Consider the following 13,825-nt stretch of genomic DNA (forward strand, 5'->3'; position numbering starts at 1 on the left):
GTCCACCCATCTTCTCTTTCTTCATTAAATGCAGTTTGTCTGCATTAGTTGACCACGCCCCCGTGTCCGCTGGGCACGACCCCGTGTGCAGAAGCGTATCTGTACTATCAAGATTTTCCTAGATTCTGCGAATCTTAAAGTTGACCACGGCCCCGTGTTCGCTGGACACGCCCCCGTGGTGGGTGATAGAAGCTTCTACAACTTTGTCTTTTCTGCAAACACTTGGGCACGCCCCCGTGCTCATTGAGCACGGGGCGTGTTCAGCCTTCTGTTCTCTTGTTTTTGCTTGGGAGGATGCTGTCGAGGGGTCGGGCATGCCACGTTTATTCCTTTTCTTGTATTTATGTTAGATTTAGCTGCCTTTTTGCTTCTTTTGTTCATTTGAGCTCATTTAATCCTGAAAATACAAAAGGAAGACAAAATCACACTTTTTCCAACATTAGTACTAGAAAAGACTTAGTTTTATGCCATATTTAATGTAATTTATATGTTGCATTTTGTAACACCCCGAAAACGGGTTTGGTAATCAAACCACGTTAATAGTAAAGACGGGTAAGAGTACCGTTAGTGGTAAAAATTAACCCGGTAAATAGTGAGATCGAAATAAATAAACTTTATGTTAATTAAAAAGGAGAATAAATACTTTGAGAAAACAAGGTATATAGAAGGCCTGAGTTAACGGGACTTAAAATAAAACAGGGTATAACTTCCCGAACCCACTAAGTAACTTGGAATAACAACCTAGTTAGTTAAGTGTTATAAGATGTCAAAGAAACTTGGTTAATAACACTTTTACAACACTTTGTTAGTTAAGGGGTTAAAGTTTGCTAAAGTGAAAGAGGTTTTATTTAATAAAAATAAAAACACCAAAACACACACCCAAGTGTGTGTTCTGGTCGTGAGTTCTAACTGGAGAAAAAGGGGTTTCCCTAATGAACCCTAAAATACACAAAATCAACCAAATCAAGAGGGCAAATCAAGTCTAAATCGAAAACCAAGCTAGGATTAGTGATCACTCGGGCTAGAGGATCACAAGGTATGTCGAATTCCATCTTTTGGTGATTTTTTGAATTCATGGTGAATTATCATAAACGAAATTATTGCTTGCATGTTTGATGTGAGAGTGAAATTAGGATAAATCCATGACTAGGAACAAACCCTAGTGAGGATTTGATGAATTAATGATGAAAAACTATGAAATTGATAATCACCATTGAAGGTGTTAAGTGGGTGATGTAGAAGTATGAAGACACTAGGAATATGATACTTGTACTAGTGTAATTTGAATTCTCTAAAGCAATTTCAGGTTTGTTGATGTTAAAATTGATGTGAAATTACCAAATTGATGTTAACTTTGGTAAAAAAATAACTAGTTATGAATTAGTTAGCAAGTATGTAAAATTATGCACACTAGGTGTTTGTTAAAAATGCCTAAATGAAAACTAAAGTGCTGAAATAGATGATGTTTTTGATATCTCTTAGCCTACAATCACTGTGTTATAGGTTTCTAACCATTACCAAGAGTTTAATAAGGGTTATAGCCATGGAAACGGGTTGCATTTGATGGTTTGGGTCGAATTTGAAAGGAACCTAAACATGATTTCCGTAGCTATTTATATGGATTTTGACTAATCTTAAAAAATCATATAAAATCAACCGTTTATCCGATTTGGGTGTTCTATACCTTTTCGGAAAGCTTATGAAGTAAATTTTTACTGTTTTCAATCATAAGGAACAAATGTGGTTGTTAAAGAGGTCAAAAATGTGATTAAAACTGCTGTTCAGAAAACTTAAAAGCTGATTGAAAAATGAAAATATAGTTGTTGTGCTGATTTTATAAAAATCATATAAAATCATAGAAAATTCGTTAGAAGGTGTACCTTATATGCTTGCGAAGGTATTGAAGTTTTCTACGATCCATTTTTGAACATGTTAATCTAGTTCGGACTTTAAGTGGGTCATAATGGTCGATTACAGCAGCTGAATAGAAAATCACTGCACATTAATAATGTTATTATTAATCCGGAAAAGACATATGATTGCGTATACTTGTTTAGTCATGAAGTATTTATTGTTAGGAACAAATAACACTTTATATGACATGCTTAAAGTGTTCAAAATCACTTACTAACTAGTTTGTATAAGTAACTTGACTAACGGGTCAAACGGTTAGTGAATGGAAAGAATTATGAAAAAAAAAATAGTTGTTGAATAAATAGCATACTTTGATGAATAAGTGTGTGAATCCATAAGGTGTAATGGTCATGTTAATGGTTGACTAATCTAATCATCTTGTGGATATGATATGGTAGTTTGACTCTGACAAGCTAGGTAGGAGCTTGGAAATGAACGGGTCAAATAGATACAAGTTCAAGTATGAGGCTCGCAAGGATGCAAGGTAAGTAAGCTTACACCTTTATCGTAAGATATGTATTTATTTATAGATTATAAATACGGCAAGGTTATATTCAAAATATGATTTTGACACCAAAAGATACGGGTCGGAACGTATCAAAAGACGAAAAACCATGTTTAATGGTAAAAATGGGTGAAATGGTAATTTGGTCATGGGATGACATAAATAAAAATGAGTTTTTGTTTGGCTACTTTCTAAGTAGGTTTAAACGAATAAAAAGGGTAAAATGGTGATCTAGTCAAATATAAGCGCAAAATGTTTGGTCGTTTAGACCAAACAGGTCAAATGGTAATGTTGATACCATTTAACAATTAACGATTAATAAGTGTTTGTGGAGTTTTACGCACACAGGATAAATCGGCTTATGAATTAGCGATGCTATGAATTAGCGATTATTGAGACAAGGTATTAAAATGGGTCAATATGTTGATCCGAACCAGGTACGCATATTGTGAGTTATAGATAAGTATACAGTAGATTGTGCATAACTAAGGGGAAAGATTTAAACTTAAAAGGTTTAAATCTTCGAAGTAGGTCAAAAGAATTATGCGCATAGGTTGGGTACTAGCCGTGTAATTCATAAAAGTTACAAACCCGTATTAAAGATTTTGAGATAAACATGTTGATGTATGCTTAATGGTTAATTAGAAACAAGTTTGTGGTTTAAAAACTTGAACAGGTCAAAAGTCTTTAAAAATGAATTTTAAAGCCAAGGGCTCGAAGCCTATTAATTTGAGAATTCAGATGTTAAGTTTGAAAGCTACCATAAGTTACGGTAGCCACCGTAACTTACGGTAGCGAATAAATTGTTACGGCAGTTTTCTACTGCCTTACGGTAGACCAGTTTTGCCCAGTGGCTACCGTAACTTACGGTGGCTACCGTAAGTTACGGTAGAGCCCAATCACTTTTGCCGAATTTTGCATATCATAGTTAATCGAACACGATTTTGAGAATAGTTTCGATTACGGCACGCGACGGGTGTAAAACCTGTAAATCCTTGTTATTTTAATTGTTTGGCTCATGGGACTTGTGTTAACTTGTAAATAAACTATCAAAACTAACTTTTTTTGTTGGTTTTGATTCTAGGTGAATGTTATATGCTTCCGCATGAGGATCAAGCCACAAGCAAGAACCGAACACACCTCTCAATGAAGCTTCCGCGTTCGATCTTGTTTTGTTTTAATAAAAGTGGATTATGTAAACACTTTTAGCGATGTTTTGGATGTTGTAAACATGTTTAAATACTTATGATGTAAAAGTTTTTGTTAAGTGGCATTTTTCATATAAAATGCTTACTTTAATGTTATGTAAATGATAAAAATTATTATGGGTGTTACAAGTTGGTAATCAGAGCTCACGGTTAAAGAGTAAAGTGTGTTCGGTTCGAGGCTTGATCGCAAATCCGGTAAGTATATCTATGCTAATAGTTTAGCATGCTAAAGTGTTGTAAACAACACATGGGGCTATCGTGTGATACACGTTACCTCAATTAAGCGATAAATGTAGTTGACGAAATTACGCGCGTTGACGCGTATAGTAGAAAAGCCTTGTATTATAATACGGGCAATTATTGAAGTTGACATTACTAACTTTTGTGAATGTTTTAACTGAAGGACACTCGCGTCTGAAGATGACGAGAGTTGAATGAATTGCGGATATGATGATGGAACGGTCCGAGGTATGACAAGAAGAGCATACTCAGCAAGGACCTAAATCGCGTGGCGATGCGAACAAGGCTAATGGCAAGAGAAGCCCGTTGGGGCAAGCATTTGCAGGTGCGCATTTTAAATAATTACGCCAATAGTAATATGCAACAAATACATAGAGGTTGACCGTTGCATATGTAAATTAATAACTTGGAAAAACCTGAATAGAATACCTATCCAGAATATTATTTCCAAGGAAACTAATTAGAGGAGTTACTTACATGGGGTGTGATGTGAAAGTTATAAAAGATCATGTATGTCATGTGTTGATCGCCTACTCTGGCCAAGTAGGTAGTGAACACATGATACCATGAACTTTTATGATGGACATACTTACATCCGATGTAGTAAGGACGGGGTAAGCGGGACAAATTAAAAAGTACCCAAATGAATCAGATAAGCAAAATATTTGATAATAATGTAAACGCACAGCCGAGTGACGAAGGCGTATTATATTAGGATAATCAGCCCGAGGGAAGGGACCAAGAAACATGTAAATTGATTAAGATATGTATTGGGAGGGAGTGTACTGACACTCGAACCCGGAAAACGCAAACATGTAAAATGACTTAGACATGTATTGGGAGGGAGTGTACTTACACTCGAACCCGGAAAACGCAAACATGTAAAATGACTTAGACATGTATTGGGAGGGAGTGTACTTACACTCGAACCCGGAAAACGCGAACATGTAAAATGACTTAGACATGTATTGGGAGGGAGTGTACTTACACTCGAACCCGGAAAACGCAAACATGTAAAATGACTTAGACATGTATTGGGAGGGAGTGTACTTACACTCGAACCCAGAAAACGCAAACATGTAAAATGATTTAGACATGTAATGGGAGGGAGTGTACTTACACTCGAACCCGGAAAACGCAAATATGTCCCTTAACGGGTCGTTTTTGTAAAACGTCAAACTTAAGGACAAAGTCGGAATATAAAAATGAAGCGAGGTCTTAATGCATAACGGGAGGGTTGCAATAATAACGACTTCAGTAAAACACCCGGTTGATGGGTAAGAATTAAATACATGCGTAAACCGAGAAACGAGAGCTCGGATGAAAAGTTAAAAGACTCGGGTTTCGAGTCATAACTAAAAGACGACAAGATAATGTAAATAGAAATTTTGAATAATTATGTTCAACTATTATAAAGTTGAACGGGTCGAATATAATATCATGCCGGACGGCATGAGTAAACGCAAGCGGGATAATGGTAATGTCAAATGCAAAAGAGTAATGAGCCCGGTAGTGGGACATAACCAAATAAGAATATATGCAAACCAAATAACAAAAAGCAAAAGAAGAACTGACGCATAAATGACGTGAGAAGTCATAAAGTCGGAAAATTGTCTGAAAGAAAACAATGATTCTTCAAACAAAAACAGGGTTCCTTGACACCAGACATGTATTTTAAGAATGACATGAGTAAGGAATGATCTACGGGATCAATATAACCTTTGGGGTTATAAACAATGGAAAGGTCTATGAGGATAAAACGACCCACGGGTCATGATTAGAAAGAAATTATAAGGACTTCGCCTTAAAGAGGTGAAAGTCTAATCAAAATAGCCCATGAGGCTAAGTGATAAAACCTACGGGTTAATTAGATAAAGCGAGGGAATCAGTTGAGAATCCCTGCATAAAACTAAGACTGTAAAAGAATAAATTATGGACTGTCAATATCCTGGTATGGATAATTGACAAAAGTTAAGAGAAGATCCCAAACTAAAACTTCGATTTTAGTAAGAAATAACGTTTTTACAAATATAAATTCTGATAGGAATTTAAATAGTAAGCATGAAAGATACAAGTCTTGACACTGATAGGCGCAAGACGATATATTCGAAAAGTGATATTTTCGAAAATGAAAGGTTGATATAAATTAAACATGATGTGACACGATCACGGTCAAGAAATGCCATGTGAAGTAGAATCACATTATAACCAAGCGAGCGGTAAAAAGTAACTCGACTAATAAGTCGGCTTATGAATTAGCGATGCTATGAATTAGCGATTATTGAGACAAGGTATTAAAATGGGTCAATATGTTGATCCGAACCAGGTACGCATATTGTGAGTTATAGATAAGTATACAGTAGATTGTGCATAACCAAGGGGAAAGATTTAAACTTAAAAGGTTTAAATCTTCGAAGTAGGTCAAAAGAATTATGCGCATAGATTGGGTACTAGCCGTGTAATTCATAAAAGTTACAAACCCGTATTAAAGATTTTGAGATAAACATGTTGATGTATGGTTAATGGTTAATTAGAAACAAGTTTGTGGTTTAAAAAACTTGAACATGTCAAAAGTCTTTAAAAATGAATTTTAAAGCCAAGGGCTCGAAGCCTATTAATTTGAGAATTCAGATGTTAAGTTTGAAAGCTACCATAAGTTACGGTAGCCACCGTAACTTACGGTAGCGAATAAATTGTTACGGCAGTTTTCTACTGCCTTACGATAGACCAGTTTTGCCCAGTGGCTACCGTAACTTACGGTGGCTACCGTAAGTTACGGTAGAGCCCAGTCACTTTTGCCGAATTTTGCATATCATAGTTAATCGAACACGATTTTGAGAATAGTTTCGACTACGGCAGGCGACGGGTGTAAAACCTGTAAATCCTTGTTATTTTAATTGTTTGGCTCATGGGACTTGTGTTAACTTGTAAATAAACTATCAAAACTAACTTTTTTTGTTGGTTTTGATTCTAGGTGAATGTTATATGCTTCCGCATGAGGATCAGGCCACAAGCAAGAACTGAACACACCTCTCAATGAAGCTTCCGCATTCGATCTTGTTTTGTTTTAATAAAAGTGGATTATGTAAACACTTTTAGCGATGTTTTGGATGTTGTAAACATGTTTAAATACTTATGATGTAAAAGTTTTTGTTAAGTGGCATTTTTCATATAAAATGCTTACTTTAATGTTATGTAAATGATAAAAATTATTATGGGTGTTAACTAGGGGGATTTTGGGTAGGTGGTAAAAAAAATAATGGTGTAGAAATAAAAAGGGTTAGTCCTAATGCCTCCATCATTTACTTACTCGGGTTTAAGTTGGTAAGGACCGAGAATGAATTGTCGTGGCAAGTTCTAGAGTCGTAAGAACCTAGTGGCTATTCACACAAGAAACGAAAAATGAGCAATCAGTTTATAGATGTGTATTTGTATGCTCAATAAAGGCTCAAAACTCACTGTTTGTGGGAATGGGTTTTTATGTGATCAAATATATATAATCAAATTTTAACTAGACTTGTCATGCCGTTTCATAATTTTCTTATGTTGGTTCTTTTTATCACGACGCTATCGGTTGTAAATTTGTAAAAATATAACTTTTTTAGAACTTGAAATTCCCGAATTAAACCTAGACAAGTAAAAAAATGAAAAATTTTTGAAAAAAATTTGGGATGATTAGCGGTTCCAATAGAGTTTTATGTAAGGCTTGTAATTAGGACTTGCAAAATTCAAGGTTTTAGCATCCCCCACCCCCCACACTTAAATTACACATTGTCCTCAATGTGTCCCAAAAATAAGTTTTTAGGTTGATTGAATGTGTAAAAAGTTGTGAAAAAGCAAAAATTTATGTTACTGGGCGTCTAGACACGGCCCCGTGGTGTCCAGGCACGGCCCCGTGTTCAGATCGCCAGTAACAGAAACTAGTAAAAAGAAACAGAAGCCTGGGCACGGGGGCGTGTTCAGCGAGCACACCCTGTGTCCAGTTACCTGAACTGGGCATTTTTCTGCAGATGGTTGAGCACGGGGCGTGTTGGATGAGCACGGCCCCGTGCTGAACTTGCTGTAATGAAGAAAAATTGTCGAGTGGCCCTGTTTTTGTGCATGGGGTGCTGGTTCAAGTTTCCCTTGGTATCCTTCACCATCCCGGGTGTTTAACCATTACAACATTATCCAAACACCAAATTAATTAAAACCATCATTCACTAAAACTAACACATTACATAGGTCCTAAAAACACAGAAAAATAAAATTTAAAAGTCCTAAGATAGATAGGTCAAGTGATACATAAAATCATCCTAATGAGATCTACTTCTACAATAGGGATCAAAATTCCGGAAATAGCTTCCTGGTATCTAAAAGCTTCGTAGAACCCCAGACCGAGGGGTATTCCCTAGATGTTGTTAAAGCCATTCTTCTATCTCTCTTAGGAGAAAGAAGGCGGGCTCATGTTCCTCAACATCTTGTGGAGGGGGAGTGACACCAACCGGAACCCCTTGTAGTATGTCTCGAGGGGGTTCCGGGTGTATGGTGTACCATTCGGTCGGTATCTTGACTTCCGGTACCACATTCCATGCCCTTTGGGTGATAATTGGTACCAAAGGAGGTGAGGCGAGAATGTTCAACCTTCGGTGCAAAAGGTTGACCTCTCGAAGACATCCCTCTAGTCCCACCGTCAAATGATTAATACGGTCGACCAATGCTTATTCCACCCCTTTCATCTCATCAATGGCCTCTCTTAAGGCGTAAACGTAGTTCACAAGAGAATCTTCAACCGTTGATGACCTCCTCCCTTGTCGGTTGTTCCGGGAGTGCGATGAAGAAGTTCCGCTAGTCCTGGCCCGTGTTCATTAAGCACGGCCCCGTGTTCAGATGTCTGCAGATTTTTGAGACAAGGAATCTTGGAGTTTTAAATTATTTTTAGGGTTTTTAAAGCATTTTTAAGCAGAAATAACTTAAAACACTGTTGTAGAACATATCTTTAACAAGATTCCTTGAGTAAAAATCTACCAAGCATTACCTTAAAGCTTGGAATCATGGTGATTTCAAGCTCTAATGGAGGTATTAAGGAAAAATTGAAGGAGAAGGTAATGGATAAAAGTGGAAAAGACAAGATGGTTGTTCAGAACCTTCTTTAGAATATACCTAGGATGGTATGTGTGAAGATCCCAGCAAATCTTTGTCTTTGGAGTGTTCCAAATGAGCAGGAATCTTGTTGCCTTTATAGAAAACGACAGCACGCTGCACACGGACCCGTGTCGGCTGGACACGGCCCCATGTGCAGGCAGGATCCTGACACATTTTGTCCGTATTTTGACAAAAAGTCAGAAAGGAATCTTTTGGTGGACACGGGGGCGTACTGACCTGGACACAGCCCCGTGTCTAGAGGCTGTTTATGAAGTTTTGTCTATTTCTAAGGAATTCATCCGGATCGGGCGGTTCCTTACTGGATGGAACAACCCCAAAGTGCCTGAGATACCTTAGTTGCTCTAAATTAAGACGAGAACGCAAGAGGTTGTCGGTGAGGGTGATTCCTATGCTAAATGTAGGTGGACAAGTCCAACCCTTTTCCCGGGCTCTCGTTAAAGAAGGTGTATGCCGAATCGCTCATGTCTATGTATGCACCGAATGAAGTCGATGGGGAGTCCTTCACGGCACAATCGACACAGGGACGACTATCTCTCAAGTCTTCGCTAGAGTTAGAGGTAATATTGGGAACAACGAATTTTTTTTTATTCGAATGCGATCCCAATAATTCTTCTTGGGTATCTTCTTGAGATGGATTAATGATATCCATCTTAAGTTCTTTTAACCAATTAAGAATTAGATCGTGTAGTTGAAATAGTTCATCAAGAAGCATTTCTCCTATAAGATTCGATTGAGAGCATTCGAGGGGGGCACCACATTTTTGACACCACGCACAATAAGAGTGCCGAAAGTAAAAAATATCAGTATCACTCATGTTTGTGTCAGAAATTACCAACCGTCGGGATCTTATGGTTCTGGTTTCACTAACTGAAACTTGGGCACGGGGCGTGTTGAATGGGCACGGCCCCGTGTTCAGCTACTGTCTGACTTAAAACAAGATTGCCAGTACCAAAGATTAGGCACGGGGCGTGTTCAGCGGGCACGACCCGTGCTGAGTTCTGCAGAAGCTGAAAATCTAAGAAAAAAAATCCTAAAAAATAGAAAAATAAGAAAAAACGATTAGGTCGTTGATTCCTAACTTTCTTAAAATCCTGGTGTCCCCGGCAACGGCGCCAAAAACTTGATGCGTGTGTGGTGTCATAGGTTTTTATGTATATTTTTAGCCCTTTTTGCACGTTAGTCAAGTTTTAAATTTATAAATCACGATATTTTACTAACACTAAACACACATATGGGCAAGTGCAACCATCGTGAGCGTAGTATAGTGTTGGCATGATACCGAAGTCGTCCAAGGACACAGGAGCTTTTAATACCGGTTTATCCTCAACGTCTAATCAAATCAAAAATTTAGAAAAAGATGTTTAAACTAGAAAATAAAAACTAAAAATGCTGAAAAATAAAATTAAAAATAAAAACAGATAGACAAGATGAATCACTTGGATCCGACTCGTGTTTAGTGTAACCTTTGATTATTTCCGCACTTTTGCACTTTTTAAGAGATTATCTTAGTTATTTTAGTAGGCCCCTCTTTTGAAGGTGACGTTACCCTCAACCCAGTAGTTTGAGTCAGCAAGGATACAATCCTAAAGGGTTGGATTATTGAAAGATAATTAATTAAGTTATTAATGCATAATGTGGTAGGCCCCGCTTTTGAAGGTGACGTTACCCTCGGCTAAGTAGTCTGAGTCAGTAGGGATACAGTCCTAAGTAGCCGGGTTAATGTTTTAATAGTAGCTTACATATGAGGGGATCTAGGAGTTCGGACCCCCGCCATCCAATACAAGTGGGTATTGAAGGAGATCCTACTAAAGTTAACCCAGGTCCTTGCAGGATCTATACACTGAACAAGCCAAGACTCTTACCAAACGATTCCCTTAACCCCGACCAGGTAGCCAACATATCTCCATATAGACCATGGAGATATGAATGGTGAAAATCTTTTATTTTATATAGACAGTAAAATAACGCCAAGACACCACGGACAAATGATAAGGAAGATTCACCTTCAACATAAGAAACTAGTTATTAAAGTCATTAATACATAACCAAATAAAAAGTGCGAAAATATTAAAAATAAAAAGTATTACACTAGACACTTGTCTTCACCAAGTGATGTAAGAGACTTAGGCAAACATGGCCTTTGATTGTCAAGAACTCTTACGATCAATCTTCGATCCCAAGACTACTCATACACTCTATGATGGATGTTGGATGATGGTGGTGGATGTGGGTTGTGATGGTGGTAGTGTGTAACACCTCGAAAATTCATGTCCAATAAGGTATTGACATGTGTCATAAGCTCTGAACGTGAGAAAGGATACTTTAGAGGGACTAAAGTTGACAAGCGGGGAAACTATGCGAATATAAGGGTCCAAAGTGTCAACAATGGATAAATATATTCAAAAATATGTTAGTGCAGTAATGTCTATCGCCTCCATCAATTCCGTTCGTAGCAGAAACCAAAGAATTTAAGTGTTTACATTGTAATATTAGTTAGAATGGCAAGGTGGCATTTCTGTAATTAATGAGTTTCCTCATTAAGCCCCTTGGCCTATAAATAGAACCATAAGGGTTCTCATTTAGGACTTTTGCCATTTGGAGCTTTGAAGGTTAGAGGTTAGAGAGAGAAGCTAGAGAGAGAAAGTAGAGAGAGAAAGGCAAAAGGTGATTCGTGTTGCTTGTACATTTTCATACATTTCTATAGAATCACAGATTGAGTACGTCTCGTGTGTTTCGGTCATTCACGTTCACGGATTCCGCACGTCGAACGTGCCATACGCAATCGTTTTGGAGTCAAACCGGTCCTAACAAGTGGTATCAGAGCAGGAGCTCGATTGCATGGATCAAACGCACGAATTCACACAGAAATTCTTCAGATTCAGAGTCGATTTCACTCAGATTTGTCAAAATTTCTTCACTCATCATCTTTTTCACGTTTTTATCTGAAATCGCAAAATTAAACGACTTTTCACGGTTAAAAATTGGTGATTTTTTGATATGCTGTGCGTAATCAGTTGATCTATAATCCTATAAATTTTCAGGTCAAATTTCCAAGTCGTTTGGGAGAAATCAGCGATTTTGTGTTCGTCAGTGCTGAAACCGTTCGTCACTTTGCTGTTACGTGCCGTCCGATCGGCCAGCATTTCTCACTCGATCGGCTAGGACTCAGCCGATCGAACTGCAAACATATTCCCAGCCGATCGGCTAGGAAGTTTTATCATACGAACATCTGCCTCGATCGGCTAGCTGCCTCGATCGGGTAGCTGCCTCGATCGGCCAGCAGTGTCAACGTATCATTCATTCGATCGAACAGCAGCTGTCCTCCCAACCAATCGGACAACCTGTCCGTTTCAGTGCATCAGTTAACTTTTCAGCTATAACCGATCGGACATCAAATAACTATATAACTGAAGAGGTATGGTCCCAATTCCCTGCCTACATGGCAGGGACCACACCACTTTTTGTGCACACAAGGCATCCATGTCACCAGAACCTTCTAGAAGCTTCCAGAAGACACCTAGGCGGTTCACAGCTGGCACCAAAGATGCTTTGCCCAACATAAAGGACAACACGTGTCACCATTGACAGAAGGCCACATAGGCCTGCGGCAATCCAGGGAGCAAGGCTGACACAACCAGTACGAGGTATCCAGCACAAGCGAATATAAGGACGCCACGTGTACCACTACACCCTTCGCGACAGAGCAGACCAAGAGGATATTCCCCTTGGTCGGACGGCTGGCGCGCACCCACAGCTGGCACAGCTGCTTCCTCCTTCTTCACCCTCCGGCTATAAATAGGACCCTTCATCATTCAGGTTCAGGATCTTGGCTCTCTTTACTCACTCTATACACACACTGTTTTATTCATCTCAGAGCAGTACTTATTCTCACGCCGGAGCCTGGTTAAGAGGGAAAACCCCCTTCCCCCCTCTTAACGAGACTATCGGTGTTTACTGTTTTGCAGATCTCAGGCCTTTGATACGAGCAAGAGAAGAGGTTGAACCCCATAAGTGAAACGACCCTCTTGGTTATCCTTGTGTTAACCATTGTTTCAACATTGGCGCCATCCGCTTTTTTGCAAGACCACTCTCACCTCTTTTTCTCTTCTAGAAAACACTCGTGAAAATGGCAGACCAGAATCATTCACACCCCGCTGACGGAGAAATCTCTTCCTTCGAACTCGTTTCGGACACGGCACACGTCCAACGAGGTCAAAGGAACGAGACCATCCAAGAAGGTCAGCTGAACAACGAGTTTCCATCCATTTTTGGAAGTGCGTCCAGGGCTGCTAGCCAAACCATAACTGGACCCATTTTCCAAACACCAGCAAGAATCATTACTCAAACCACAAACGGGGCTGCTCTCCAACCTCCAACGGGGATATTACACCAAACACCACCGCCGATGCAGACTGTAAGCCATGGACCAGGCCCTTCTGTGCCATCGGAACAAGCACAACTCAACTATTCTGCACTCTTAGGGCTACCCGAAGGAAAAACTCTGGCTTCCTGGTATGCCGAACAGATGGCGTCTATAAACCTCGTTTATACGCAGCTCAGCGCACAACAAGCCTTGCTCCAAGCACAGGCTAACCAATCAGCATTCGTAACTCCACAACCAAGGTCTCTGAGTACACACACGGCTCAGCAGACAAACGCGTGGAACTTACGACCAGAAAGAGAACCAGTGCAACAGGTCAGAAGACCCAGCATACAAGACACGCGCGATACTTATGCTGAAACAGAGAGCAACTTCGTCCAAACTTCCAATCTACAACGAAGGCCGATCCAAACCCGTTTGGGCGCACGCAAC

General features: G+C 39.1%; 2 long non-coding RNA genes across 2 annotated transcripts; both read left to right on the plus strand.

Moving 5' to 3' along the window:
• The first annotated feature begins 902 nt into the window (after positions 1 to 902).
• LOC110896837 lies at positions 903 to 3,741 on the plus strand. The gene is made up of 4 exons (XR_002568208.2): positions 903 to 1,036; positions 2,313 to 2,398; positions 2,768 to 2,856; positions 3,504 to 3,741. It is a non-coding gene; the product is annotated as an uncharacterized LOC110896837 (long non-coding RNA).
• Positions 3,742 to 6,109: 2,368 nt separating this feature from the next.
• Positions 6,110 to 7,092, plus strand: LOC110896838. Its single transcript, XR_002568209.2, has 2 exons — positions 6,110 to 6,193; positions 6,842 to 7,092. It is a non-coding gene; the product is annotated as an uncharacterized LOC110896838 (long non-coding RNA).
• The last annotated feature ends 6,733 nt before the right edge of the window (positions 7,093 to 13,825 follow it).

Source organism: Helianthus annuus, chromosome 12, assembly GCF_002127325.2.
Source record: "Helianthus annuus cultivar XRQ/B chromosome 12, HanXRQr2.0-SUNRISE, whole genome shotgun sequence".
In the NCBI taxonomy this organism is placed as follows: Eukaryota; Viridiplantae; Streptophyta; class Magnoliopsida; order Asterales; family Asteraceae; genus Helianthus; species Helianthus annuus.